We start from the raw sequence: 15,224 nt of genomic DNA, 5'->3' as shown, positions 1-15,224 counted from the left end.
CCAAACTATCCCTCTAACCAGCCCAAACTATCCCTCTAACCAGCCCAAACTATCCCTCTAACCAGCCCAAACTATCCCTCTAACCAGCCCAAACTATCCCTCTATCCAGCCCAATCTATCCCTCTACCCAGCCCAAACTATCCCTCTACCCAGCCCAAACTATCCCTCTACCCAGCCCAAACTATCCCTCTACCCAGCCCAAACTATCCCTCTACCCAGCCCAAACTATCCCTCTACCCAGCCCAAACTATCCCTCTACCCAGCCCAAACTATCCCTCTACCCAGCCCAAACTATCCCTCTACCCAGCCCAAACTATCCCTCTACCCAGCCCAAACTATCCCTCTACCCAGTCCAAATTATCCCTCTACCCAGCCCAAACTATCCCTCTACCCAGCCCAAACTATCCCTCTACCCAGCCCAAACTATCCCTCTACCCAGCCCAAACTATCCTTCTACCCAGCCCAAACTATCCTTCTACCCAGCCCAAACAATCCCTCTACCCGGTACAAACTATACCTCTACCCGGTACAAACTATACCTCTACCCGGTACAAACTATCCCTCTACCCGGTACAAACTATCCCTCTTTCCAGCCCAAACTATCCTTCTACCCAGCCCAAACAATCCCTCTACCCAGCCTAAACAATCCCTCTACCCGGTACAAACTATCCCTCTTTCCAGGCCAAACTATCCTTCTACCCAGCCCAAACAATCCCTCTACCCGGTACAAACTATACCTCTACCCGGTACAAACTATACCTCTACCCGGTACAAACTATCCTTCCACACCTAAATCAAACCAGCCATTTTATGCCTTATACACCAGCCCTGCAACCATCCATAAAACTCTTAAACATACACAAACCCTCTTTCCAAAACAGTTATCTATTCCTCACCACTACTAACATCCCAAACCCTCCCAGCCAGCCACAAACACCTCGTTAAACTCTTCATTACATTTCTCACACTCTCTGACCACTGGTTTAAGAGGTTACCACGACTATCTGACATCAATGACATCAGTGCACTCAACATAATTAAATCTTTCTCAGTGAGCCATGACTATAATCCCCTGAATATTTACAGTTCATATTGGATGTTATTGTTATCCCTCCTATCCACCAATGAGACTCAGCCACGAACACAGCCACGATTACAAAAACCTGAGACATAAGGCTGTTTGGTAAGTGACCTGCTCTGTACTGTACAGTACTCAACTTTAATTAGGCCACAATCTTGAAAGGATTTAGGGACACAATATAAGCAGCCGTTTATGGCAAAATATCTTCCTGCATATCTGCCGACGTTGGGCATTGAAATAAATAAATAAATAGAGAGAGAGAACGAGCGAGAGAGAGTGGGGAGTGATGAGAGATGACGAGACGTGCAGAGAGAGAGCGGGGAGTGATGAGAGATGACGATACGTGCAGAGAGAGTGGGGAGTGATGACGATACGTGCAGAGAGAGAGCGGGGAGTGATGAGAGATGACGATACGTGCAGAGAGAGAGCGGGGAGTGATGAGAGATGACGAGACGTGCAGAGAGAGAGCGGGGAGTGATGAGAGATGACGAGACGTGCAGAGAGAGTGGGGAGTGATGAGAGATGACGATACGTGCAGAGAGAGAGCGGGGAGTGATGAGAGATGACGAGACATGCAGAGAGAGAGTGGGGAGTAATGAGAGATGACAAGACGTGCAGAGAGAGAGTGGGGAGTAATGAGAGATGACAAGACGTGCAGAGAGAGAGTGGGGAGTGATGAGAGATGACGAGACGTACAGAGAGAGAGTGGGGAGTGATGAGAGATGACGAGACATGCAGAGGGATGAGGAGACGTGCAGAGAGAGTGGGGAGTGATGAGAGATGATGAGACGTGCAGAGGGATGAGGAGACGTGCAGAGAGAGAGTGGGGAGTAATGAGAGATGACGAGATGTGCAGAGAGAGAGTGGGGAGTAATGAGAGATGACGAGACGTGCAGAGGGATGAGGAGACGTGCAGAGAGAGAGTGGGGAGTAATGAGAGATGACGAGACGTGCAGAGGGATGAGGAGGCGTGCAGAGAGAGAGTGGGGAGTGATGAGAGATGACGAGACGTGCAGAGGGATGAGGAGACGTGCAGAGAGAGAGTGGGGAGTGATGAGAGATGACGAGACGTGCAGAGGGATGAGGAGACGTGCAGAGAGAGAGTGGGGAGTGATGAGAGATGACGAGACGTGCAGAGAGAGAGTGGGGAGTGATGAGAGATGACGAGACGTGCAGAGAGAGTAGGGAGTGATGAGAGATGATGAGACGTGCAGAGGGATGAGGAGACGTGCAGAGAGAGAGTGGGGAGTAATGAGAGATGACGAGATGTGCAGAGAGAGAGTGGGGAGTAATGAGAGATGACGAGACGTGCAGAGGGATGAGGAGACGTGCAGAGAGAGAGTGGGGAGTAATGAGAGATGACGAGACGTGCAGAGGGATGAGGAGACGTGCAGAGAGAGAGAGTGGGGAGTGATGAGAGATGACGAGACGTGCAGAGGGATGAGGAGACGTGCAGAGAGAGAGTGGGGAGTGATGAGAGATGACGAGACGTGCAGAGGGATGAGGAGACGTGCAGAGAGAGAGTGGGGAGTGATGAGAGATGACGAGACGTGCAGAGAGAGAGTGGGGAGTGATGAGAGATGACGAGACGTGCAGAGAGAGAGTGGGGAGTGATGAGAGATGACGAGACGTGCAGAGAGAGAGTGGGGAGTGATGAGAGATGACGAGACGTGCAGAGGGATGAGGAGATGTGGGGAGTAATGAGAGATGATGAGACGTGCAGAGAGAGAGTGGGGAGTGATGAGAGATGACGAGACGTGCAGAGGGATGAGGAGAAGTGCAGAGAGATAGTGGGGAGTGATGAGAGATGACGAGACGTGAAGAGAGAGAGTGGGGAGTGATGAGAGATGACGAGACGTGCAGAGGGATGAGGAGACGTGCGGAGAGAGAGTGGGGAGTGATGAGAGATGACGAGACGTGCAGAGGGATGAGGAGACGTGCAGAGAGAGAGTGGGGAGTGATGAGAGATGACGAGACGTGAAGAGAGAGAGTGGGGAGTGATGAGAGATGACGAGACGTGCAGAGGGATGAGGAGATGTGCAGAGAGAGAGTGGGGAGTAATGAGAGATGATGAGACGTGCAGAGAGAGAGTGGGGAGTGATGAGAGATGAGGAGACGTGCAGAGGGATGAGGAGACGTGCAGAGAGAGAGTGGGGAGTGATGAGAGATGACGAGACGTGAAGAGAGAGAGTGGGGAGTGATGAGAGATGACGAGACGTGCAGAGGGATGAGGAGACGTGCAGAGAGAGAGTGGGGAGTGATGAGAGATGACGAGACGTGCAGGGAGAGAGTGGGGAGTGATGAGAGATGACGAGATTTGCAGAGGGATGAGGAGACGTGCAGAGAGAGAGTGGGGAGTGATGAGAGATGATGAGACGTGCAGAGAGAGAGTGGGGAGTGATGAGAGATGACGAGACGTGCAGAGAGATGAGGAGACGTGCAGAGAGAGAGTGGGGAGTGATGAGACATGACAAGACGTGCAGAGGGATGAGGAGAAGTGCAGAGAGAGTGGGGAGTGATGAGAGATGACGAGACGTGCAGAGAGAGAGTGGGGAGTGATGAGAGATGACGAGATGTGCAGAGGGATGAGGAGACGTGCAGAGAGAGAGTGGGGAGTGATGAGAGATGACGAGACGTGCAGAGGGATGAGGAGACGTGCAGAGAGAGAGTGGGGAGTAATGAGAGATGACGAGACGTGAAGAGAGAGAGTGGGGAGTAATGAGAGATGACGAGACGTGCAGAGGGATGAGGAGACGTGCAGAGAGAGAGTGGGGAGTAATGAGAGATGACGAGACGTGAAGAGAGAGAGTGGGGAGTGATGAGAGATGAGGAGACGTGCAGAGAGAGAGTGGGGAGTAATGAGAGATGGCGAGACGTGAAGAGAGAGAGTGGGGAGTGATGAGAGATGACGAGACGTGAAGAGAGAGAGTGGGGAGTGATGAGAGATGACGAGACGTGCAGAGGGATGAGGAGATGTGCAGAGAGAGAGTGGGGAGTAATGAGAGATGATGAGACGTGCAGAGAGAGAGTGGGGAGTGATGAGAGATGACGAGACGTGCAGAGAGAGTGGGGAGTGATGAGAGATGATGAGACGTGCAGAGGGATGAGGAGACGTGCAGAGAGAGAGTGGGGAGTAATGAGAGATGACGAGATGTGCAGAGAGAGAGTGGGGAGTAATGAGAGATGACGAGACGTGCAGAGGGATGAGGAGACGTGCAGAGAGAGAGTGGGGAGTAATGAGAGATGACGAGACGTGCAGAGGGATGAGGAGACGTGCAGAGAGAGAGTGGGGAGTGATGAGAGATGACGAGACGTGCAGAGGGATGAGGAGGCGTGCAGAGAGAGAGTGGGGAGTGATGAGAGATGACGAGACGTGCAGAGGGATGAGGAGGCGTGCAGAGAGAGAGTGGGGAGTGATGAGAGATGAAGAGACGTGCAGAGAGAGAGTGGGGAGTGATGAGAGATGACGAGCGTGCAGAGAGAGAGTGGGGAGTGATGAGAGATGACGAGGCGTGCAGAGAGAGAGTGGGGAGTGATGAGAGATGACGAGGCGTGCAGAGGGATGAGGAGATGTGGGGAGTAATGAGAGATGATGAGACGTGCAGAGAGAGTGGGGAGTGATGAGAGATGACGAGACGTGCAGAGGGATGAGGAGAAGTGCAGAGAGATAGTGGGGAGTGATGAGAGATGACGAGACGTGAAGAGAGAGAGTGGGGAGTGATGAGAGATGACGAGACGTGCAGAGGGATGAGGAGACGTGCGGAGAGAGAGTGGGGAGTGATGAGAGATGACGAGACGTGCAGAGGGATGAGGAGACGTGCAGAGAGAGAGTGGGGAGTGATGAGAGATGACGAGACGTGAAGAGAGAGAGTGGGGAGTGATGAGAGATGACGAGACGTGCAGAGGGATGAGGAGATGTGCAGAGAGAGTGGGGAGTAATGAGAGATGATGAGACGTGCAGAGAGAGAGTGGGGAGTGATGAGAGATGACGAGACGTGCAGAGGGATGAGGAGACGTGCAGAAAGAGAGTGGGGAGTGATGAGAGATGACGAGACGTGAAGAGAGAGAGTGGGGAGTGATGAGAGATGACGAGACGTGCAGAGGGATGAGGAGACGTGCAGAGAGAGAGTGGGGAGTGATGAGAGATGACGAGACGTGGAGGGAGAGAGTGGGGAGTGATGAGAGATGACGAGATTTGCAGAGGGATGAGGAGACGTGCAGAGAGAGAGTGGGGAGTGATGAGAGATGATGAGACGTGCAGAGAGAGAGTGGGGAGTGATGAGAGATGACGAGACGTGCAGAGAGATGAGGAGACGTGCAGAGAGAGAGTGGGGAGTGATGAGAGATGACGAGACGTGCAGAGGGATGAGGAGAAGTGCAGAGAGAGAGTGGGGAGTGATGAGAGATGACGAGACGTGCAGAGAGAGAGTGGGGAGTGATGAGAGATGACGAGATGTGCAGAGGGATGAGGAGACGTGCAGAGAGAGAGTGGGGAGTGATGAGAGATGACGAGACGTGCAGAGGGATGAGGAGACGTGCAGAGAGAGAGTGGGGAGTAATGAGAGATGACGAGACGTGCAGAGAGATGAGGAGACGTGCAGAGAGAGAGTGGGGAGTGATGACGAGACGTGAAGAGAGAGAGTGGGGAGTGATGAGAGATGACGAGACGTGCAGAGGGATGAGGAGATGTGCAGAGAGAGAGTGGGGAGTAATGAGAGATGATGAGACGTGCAGAGAGAGTGGGGAGTGATGAGAGATGACGAGACGTGCAGAGGGATGAGGAGACGTGCAGAGAGAGAGTGGGGAGTGATGAGAGATGACGAGACGTGCAGAGGGATGAGGAGACGTGCAGAGAGAGAGTGGGGAGTGATGAGAGATGACGAGACGTGCAGAGAGAGAGTGGGGAGTGATGAGAGATGACGAGACGTGCAGAGAGAGAGTGGGGAGTGATGAGAGATGACGAGACGTGCAGAGAGAGAGTGGGGAGTGATGAGAGATGACGAGACGTGCAGAGGGATGAGGAGATGTGCAGAGAGAGAGTGGGGAGTAATGAGAGATGATGAGACGTGCAGAGAGAGAGTGGGGAGTGATGAGAGATGACGAGACGTGCAGAGGGATGAGGAGAAGTGCAGAGAGAGAGTAGGGAGTGATGAGAGATGACGAGACGTGAAGCGAGAGAGTGGGGAGTGATGAGAGATGACGAGACGTGCAGAGGGATGAGGAGACGTGCGGAGAGAGAGTGGGGAGTAATGAGAGATGATGAGACGTGCAGAGAGAGAGTGGGGAGTGATGAGAGATGACGAGACGTGCAGAGGGATGAGGAGACGTGCAGAGAGAGAGTGGGGAGTGATGAGAGATGACGAGACGTGAAGAGAGAGAGTGGGGAGTGATGAGAGATGACGAGACGTGCAGAGGGATGAGGAGACGTGCAGAGAGAGAGTGGGGAGTGATGAGAGATGACGAGACGTGCAGAGGGATGAGGAGACGTGCAGAGAGAGAGTGGGGAGTGATGAGAGATGACGAGACGTGAAGAGAGAGAGTGGGGAGTGATGAGAGATGACGAGACGTGCAGAGGGATGAGGAGACGTGCAGAGAGAGAGTGGGGAGTGATGAGAGATGACGAGACGTGCAGGGAGAGAGTGGGGAGTGATGAGAGATGACGAGATTTGCAGAGGGATGAGGAGACGTGCAGAGAGAGAGTGGGGAGTGATGAGAGATGATGAGACGTGCAGAGAGAGAGTGGGGAGTGATGAGAGATGACGAGACGTGCAGAGAGAGAGTGGGGAGTTATGAGAGATGACGAGACGTGCAGAGGGATGAGGAGACGTGCAGAGAGAGATTGGGGAGTGATGAGAGATGACGAGACGTGCAGAGAGAGAGTGGGGAGTGATGAGAGATGACGAGATGTGCAGAGGGATGAGGAGACGTGCAGAGAGAGAGTGGGGAGTGATGAGAGATGACGAGACGTGCAGAGGGATGAGGAGACGTGCAGAGAGAGAGTGGGGAGTAATGAGAGATGACGAGACGTGCAGAGAGATGAGGAGACGTGCAGAGAGAGAGTGGGGAGTGATGAGAGATGACGAGACGTGCAGAGGGATGAGGAGACGTGCGGAGAGAGAGTGGGGAGTAATGAGAGATGATGAGACGTGCAGAGAGAGAGTGGGGAGTGATGAGAGATGACGAGACGTGCAGAGGGATGAGGAGACGTGCAGAGAGAGAGTGGGGAGTGATGAGAGATGACGAGACGTGCAGAGGGATGAGGAGACGTGCAGAGAGAGAGTGGGGAGTGATGAGAGATGACGAGACGTGCAGAGGGATGAGGAGACATGCAGAGAGAGAGTGGGGAGTGATGAGAGATGACGAGACGTGCAGAGGGATGAGGAGACGTGCAGAGAGAGAGTGGGGAGTAATGAGAGATGACGAGACGTGCAGAGAGATGAGGAGACGTGCAGAGAGAGAGTGGGGAGTGATGAGAGATGACGAGACGTGCAGAGGGATGAGGAGACGTGCGGAGAGAGAGTGGGGAGTAATGAGAGATGATGAGACGTGCATAGAGAGAGTGGGGAGTGATGAGAGATGACGAGACGTGCAGAGGGATGAGGAGACGTGCAGAGAGAGAGTGGGGAGTGATGAGAGATGACGAGACGTGCAGAGGGATGAGGAGACGTGCAGAGAGAGAGTGGGGAGTGATGAGAGATGACGAGACGTGCAGAGGGATGAGGAGACGTGCAGAGAGAGAGTGGGGAGTGATGAGAGATGACGAGACGTGCAGAGGGATGAGGAGACGTGCAGAGGGATGAGGAGACGTGCAGAGGGATGAGGAGACGTGCAGAGAGAGAGAGTGGGGAGTGATGAGAGATGACGAGACGTGCAGAGGGATGAGGAGACGTGCAGAGGCAGAGCCTGTTTTTGTTGGACAGGGTCAGGGAGTCTTCAAAGCTCTCCCACATGGGTTTTAGATTAGCAGAGGAGTTAATCCAGACAAACCTTTCACACTTCTAGGGCTGTTTAAAACTGAGATGGACAGAAAAAATAACATGAAGACAAAGTCCAAAAATGACAAGTGATTGAGAGCAAAGGGGGGAATAGTGGCTAGCCTGTTTGTTACCCCTAAGGTATGTACAGTAAGTGTTCATATGGAGTATGTTACCAGTGCACAAATTGTAGCAATGGCTCTCATTATTTTATAGAGTGGGGACAGAAATTATTGGCACCCTACATAAAGATGAGCAATAATGACTGTAAAAAAAAATAATTCAAATACTGAGCTATATTTTATGTACAATAGGATAGCAGGATAGATAATAATAAGGTATTTGAGGTAGATATGTACATGAAGGCAGGGTAAAGTGACTAGGAATCAGGATAGATAATAATAAGGTATTTGAAGTAGATATGTACATAAAAGCTGGGTAAAGTGACTTGGCATCAGGATAGATAATAATAAGGTATTTGAGGTAGATATGTACATGAAGGCAGGGTAAAGTGACTAGGAATCAGGATAGATAATAATAAGGTATTTGAAGTAGATATGTACATAAAAGCTGGGTAAAGTGACTTGGCATCAGGATAGATAATAATAAGGTATTTGAGGTAGATATGTACATGAAGGCAGGGTAAAGTGACTAGGAATCAGGATAGATAATAATAAGGTATTTGAAGTAGATATGTACATAAAAGCTGGGTAAAGTGACTTGGCATCAGGATAGATAATAATAAGGTATTTGAGGTAGATATGTACATGAAGGCAGGGTAAAGTGACTAGGAATCAGGATAGATAATAATAAGGTATTTGAAGTAGATATGTACATAAAAGCTGGGTAAAGTGACTTGGCATCAGGATAGATAATAATAAGGTATTTGAGGTAGATATGTACATGAAGGCAGGGTAAAGTGACTAGGAATCAGGATAGATAATAATAAGGTATTTGAAGTAGATATGTACATAAAAGCTGGGTAAAGTGACTTGGCATCAGGATAGATAATAATAAGGTATTTGAGGTAGATATGTACATGAAGGCAGGGTAAAGTGACTAGGAATCAGGATAGATAATAATAAGGTATTTGAAGTAGATATGTACATAAAAGCTGGGTAAAGTGACTTGGCATCAGGATAGATAATAATAAGGTATTTGAAGTAGATATGTACATAAAAGCTGGGTAAAGTGACTAAACATCAGGATAATAATAATAATAAAATAAAGAACAGAGTAGCAGCAGCAAATGATGAGTGTAAAAGTGTGTGTGTTTGTGTTAGGTCTGTGTGTGCGTATGTAGTGTGCAGTATGTGAATGTGTATGGGTTTTGTGTGAGAGTGTCAATGTACAGTCATAGTCAAAAGTTTTGAGAATGACACATTCATTTTCACAAAGTCTGCTGCCTCAGTTTGTATGATGGCAATTTGCATATACTCCAGATTGTTATGAAGAGTGATCAGATGAATTGGAATTAATTGCAAAGTCTCTCTTTGCCATGCAAATGAACTGAATCCTAAAAAATATTTCCACTACATTTCAGCCCTGCCACAAAAGGACCAGCTGACATCATGTCAGTGATTCTCTCGTTAACACAGGTGTGAGTGTTGACGAGGACAAGGCTGGAGATCACCCTGTCATGCTGATTGAGTTTGAATAACAGACTGGAAGCTTCAAAAGGAGGGGCACCACCAGTACAGAGCTTGCTCAGGAATGGCAGCAGGTAGGTGTGAGTGCATCTGTACGCACAGTGAGGCGAAGACTTTTGGAGGATGGCCTGCCGTGTCAAGAAGGGCAGGAAAGAAGCCACTTCTCTCCAGGAAAAACATCAGGGACAGACTGATATTTTGCAAAAGGTACAGGGATGGACTGCTTAGGACTGGGCTAAATAATTTTCTCTGATGAATCCCCTTTCCGATTGTTTGGGGTATCCGGAAAAAAGCTTGTCCAGATAAGACAAGTGAGCGCTAACATCAGTCCTGTGTCATGCCAACAGTAAAGCCTCCTGAGACCATTCATGTGTGGGGTTGCTTCTCAGCCAAGGGAGTGGACTCACTCACAATTTTGCCCAAGAACACAGCCATGAATAAAGAATGGTACCAACACATCCTCCGTGAGCAACTTCTCCCAACCATCCAGGAGCAGTTCAGTGATGAACAATGCCTTTTCCAGCATGATGGAGCACCTTGCCATAAGGCAAAAGTGATAACTAAGTGGCTCGGGGAACAAAACATCGATATTTTGGGTCCATGGCCAGGAAACTCCCCAGACCTTAATCCCATTGAGAACTTGAGGCCAATCCTCAAGAGGCGGGTGGACAAACAAAAAACCCACAAATTCTGACAAACTAAAAGCATTGATTATGCAAGAATGGGCTGCCATCAGTCAGGATGTGGCCCAGAAGTTAATTGACAGCATGCCGGGGTGGATTGCAGAGGACTTGAAAAAGATGGGTCAACACTGCAAATATTAACTCTTTGCATCAACTTCATGTAATTGTCAGTAAATTCATGTAATTTGACACTTATGAAATGCTTGTAATTATACTTCAGTATTCCATAGTAACATCTGACAAAAATATCTAAAGACACTAAGGCAGCAGACTTGGTGAAAATTAATATTTGTGTCATTCTCAAAACTTTTGGCCACGACTGTAGTGTGTGTGAGTGTGCATATATAGTCTAGTGAGTGTACATAGGGTCAGTGCAAGATAGAGTCAGTAAAGATAGTTTGGGTACCATTAATTGACTATTTAGCAGCCTGGATATTTAGCAGTCTTATGGCTTGAGGGTAGAATCAGAGCCAGTTGGTTCAAGAGCCGATGATCCGGTACTGTTTGCCGGATGGTGGCAGAGTGAACAGTCTATGGCTACACATCGTCATACAGTGTGAAATCCATTACCTTCAGAATGGATGTGCGGTAGAAAGCAAGGCCACACTTTGAAAGGAGGAAAATTACATCTATCACTACTGGACAATACAATGAAACTAGTTTCTTAATATGTCCTCCAATTTTCCATGCCCTCACAGAGGTACTTAGGCTGTTGTGCAACCCATCTTCAATCACACGTCCTACACACACATAACAGGTTGTCACTAGATCTACTGGTTACAGCCAATCTGCCCCTGCATCTGCTAGTCATTGTCCATCTGTCAACTGATCCCCTTCTGTATCATACACCCAGACATCCATCACAGCCTGCTGCTGCCGCTCTGGTAATCTGGGGAGGAGAAGCGGGGGAGGGGGGAGAGGTAGGGGGCCTCGTGGGTAACTGATTAATAAATAAATGTGACTGGTCAATTGTGTGAGTCAGGGACAAGGCCAAAGCCCAACCACAAGACCACGCTCAATGTTCAAAACACACCAGAGAGTGTAATTTAGCCACAGAGGATCAATATTTTCAAAAAATGACTGCCAGAACAGCTTCAATGCACCTTGGCACAGAAGTAGACCTAGACCATTCCAGGAAAATGCATCCCACACACCATAACAAACTTTGTATCCCTCATTTACTCAAGTGTTTCCTTTATTTTGGTAGTTACCAGTTGCCTACAGTCGGGAAGGCCGCAATTTGGGCAGCATGTGAGCCAAATATACAGTTTGTTGTGGCCATAGACATACAATCCATAGAAGGGTTTTGGAACCGCTTGACTGTTAAACTAATGGGTACACTAGCAATGGCTGCCAGACCTGACTTGAATAGGAACTGCCATCGATGGATTATATTTCAATGTTATGATGCGGCTGTCTGTTTGTCTTGTGCAAATTTCTAAATACAATCATGGGAAAAACTTAGTTTGGAAAGCAAATGCTTACCAATGAAAATAGAAGACTAATCTGTCTGTAGAACCAATATTTTAAAAAAGATATACACTGCTCAAAAAAATAAAAGGGAACACTAAAATAACACATCCTAATCTGAATGAATGAAATATTTGTATTAAATACTATTTCCTTTACATAGTTGAATGTGCTGACAACAAAAATCATGCAAAAATGATCAATGGAAATCAAAGTTATCGACCCATGGAGGTCTGGATTTGGAGTCACACTCAAAATTAAAGTGGAAAACCACACTACAGGCTGATCCAACTTTGATGTAATGTCCTTAAAACAAGTCAAAATTAGGCTCAGTAGTGTGTGTGGCCTCCACGTGCCTGTATGACCTCCCTACAACGCCTGGGCATGCTCCTCATGAGGTGGCGGAAGGTCTCCTGAGGGATCTCCTCCCAGACCTGGACTAAAGCATCCGCCAACTCCTGGACAGTCTGTGGTGCAACGTGGCATTGGTGGATGGAGCGAGACATGATGTCCCAGATGTGCTCAATTGGATTCAGGTCTGGGGAACGGACGGGCCAGTCCATAGCATCAATGCCTTCCTCTTGCAGGAACTGCTGACACACTCCAGCCACATGAGGTCTAGCATTGTCTTGCATTAGGAGGAACCCAGGGCCAACCGCACCAGCATATGGTCTCACAAGGGGTCTGAGGATCTCATCTCGGTACCTAATGGCAGTCAGGCTACCTATGGCGAGCACATGGAGGGCTGTGCGGCCCCCCAAAGAAATGCCACCCCACACCATGACTGACCCACCGCCAAACCGGTCATGCTGGATGTTGCAGGCAGCAGAACGTTCTCCACGGCGTCTCCAGACTCTGTCACGTCTGTCACATGTGCTCAGTGTGAACCTGCTTTCATCTGTGAAGAGCACAGGGCGCCAGTGGCGAATTTGCCAATCTTGGTGTTCTCTGGCAAATGCCAAACGTCCTGCACGGTGTTGGGCTGTAAGCACAACCCCCACCTGTGGACGCCGGGCCCTCATACCACCCTCATGGAGTCTGTTTCTGACCATTTGAGCAGACACATGCACATTTGTGGCCTGCTGGAGGTCATTTTGCAGGGCTCTGGCAGTAATCCTCCTGCTCCTCCTTGCACAAAGGTGGAGGTAGCGGTCCTGCTGCTGGGTTGTTGCCCTCCTACGGCCTCCTCCACATCTCCTGATGTACTGGCCTGTCTCCTGGTAGCGCCTCCATGCCCTGGACACTACGCTGACAGACACAGCAAACCTTCTTGTCACAGCTCGCATTGATGTGCCATCCTGGATGAGCTGCACTACCTGAGCCGCTTGTGTGGGTTGTAGACTCCGTCCCATGCTACCACTAGTGTGAAACCACTGCCAGCATTCAAAAGTGACCAAAACATCAGCCAGGAAGCATAGGAACTGAGAAGTGGTCTGTGGTCACCACCTGCAGAACCACTCCTTTATTGGGGGGTCTTGCTAATTGCCTATAATTGCCACCTGTTGTCTATTCCATTTGCACGACAGCATGTGAAATTTATTGTCAATCAGTGTTACTTCCTAAGTGGACAGTTTGATTTCACAGAAGTGTGATTGACTTGGAGTTACATTGTGTTGTTTAAGTGTTCCCTTTATTTTTTTGAGCAGTGTAGATCAGAAATACAGTGTAGACATTGTTAATGTTCTAAATGACTATTGTAGCTGGAAATGGCAGATTTTTTAATGGAAAATCTACATAGGCGTACAGAGGCCCCTTATCAGCAACCATCACACTCCTGCATTCCAATGGCACGTTGTGTTAGCTAACAGTGAAGAGGCGACTCCAGGATGTTGTTCTTCTAGGCAGAGTTGCAAAAAAAAAACATATCTCAGACTAGCCAATAAAAAGAAAAGATTAAGAAAAAAAAACTGGAAAGGGGAACTCTGCCTCGAAAGCCAGCATCCTGGAGTCACCTCTTCACGGAGTTGCCTCTTCAATGTTGACGTTGAGACTGGTGTTTTGCGGGTATTATTTAATGAAGCTGCCAGTTGACGACTTGTGAGGCATCTATTTCTCAAACTAGACACTCTAATGTACTTGTCCTCTTGCTCAGTTGTGCACCAGGACCTCCCACTCCTCTTTCTATTCTGGTTAGAGCTCGTTTCCTCTGTTCTGTGAAGGGAGTAGTATACAGCGTTGTATGAGATCTTCAGTTTGGAATATCCTTTATTTCTCAGAACAAGAACAGACTGACAAGTTCCAGAAGAAAGATCTTTGTTTCTGGCCATTTTGAGCCTGTAATCGAACCCACAAAATCCTGATGCTCCAGATACTCAACTAATCTAAAGGCCAGTTTTATTGCTTCTTTAAAATCAGGAAAAGTTTTCAGCTGTGCTAACATAATTGCAAAAGACTGATGAGACCAGTCTCAGGGTTTTCTAATGATCAATTAGTCTTTAAAAATGATACACTTGGATTAGCTAACATAACGTGCCATTGTGTTAGCTAACACAACGTGCCATTGGAACATAGGAGTGATGGTTGCTGATAAGGGGCCTCTGTACACCTATGTAGATATTCCATAGCCAGATACAATAGTCATTTACAACATTAACAATGTCTACACTGTATCAATTTGATGTTATTTTAATTAACATTTTTTTTTGCTTTTCTTTCAAATACAAGGACATTTTTAAGTGACCCCAAACTTTTGAATGGTATTGTATATGGGTCATGGTCTGGGGCTGTTGGGATAACTGATGGTTCGGTGTAGGCCCCTTAGTTTCAGTGATTGGAAATCTTAATGCTACAGCATACAATGACATTCTAGACCATTTTGTGCTTCCAACTTTGCGGCAACAGTTTGGGGAAGGCCCTTTCCTGTTTCAGCATTCCAATGCCCCCCGCGCACAAAGTGAGATTCATACAGAAATGGTTTGTTGGGATCAGTGTGGAAGAACTTGACCGGCCTGCACAGAGCCCTGACCTCAACCCCATCGAACACTTTTGGGATGAATTGGAACGCAGACCACGAGCCAGGTCTAATCGCCCAACATGCTCTTGTGACTGAATGGTAGCAAGTCCCTGCAGCAATGTTCCAACATCTAGTAGAAAGCTACAAAAGAAGCAAAGCCCCGGGGCCTATGATTTCTTAATCCGGCCCTGGGCCCACCTGCGTGTGTGTGTGTGTGTGTGTGTGTGTGTGTTTGTGTGTGTGTGTGTGTGTGTGTGTGCCAGAGTTCATTCAGGAATTCACACAGTAAGGCCCAGTAGTGGAGCCACAGGAGCCCAGAGAGAAGAGACCCAGGGGTAAGGGAGGGAGGGAGGAGTAGGAGGCTCTGATTTAAGGCCCTGCAGTGGCAGCCTAACACTAGGGTTTAGCAGCACA

At 48.6% G+C, this 15,224-nt stretch overlaps 1 protein-coding gene across 3 annotated transcripts in view; it reads right to left on the bottom strand.

Annotated features, from left to right (window-relative positions):
- srbd1 (S1 RNA binding domain 1) overlaps positions 1–15,224 on the bottom strand; it is a 95,104-nt gene that overhangs the window by 16,408 nt on the left and 63,472 nt on the right. The gene's annotated exons all lie outside the window — the stretch shown is intronic.

This window comes from Oncorhynchus masou, chromosome 31 (genome assembly GCF_036934945.1).
Source record: "Oncorhynchus masou masou isolate Uvic2021 chromosome 31, UVic_Omas_1.1, whole genome shotgun sequence".
In the NCBI taxonomy this organism is placed as follows: Eukaryota; Metazoa; Chordata; class Actinopteri; order Salmoniformes; family Salmonidae; genus Oncorhynchus; species Oncorhynchus masou.
This window is presented reverse-complemented; position numbering and strand designations above follow the sequence as displayed.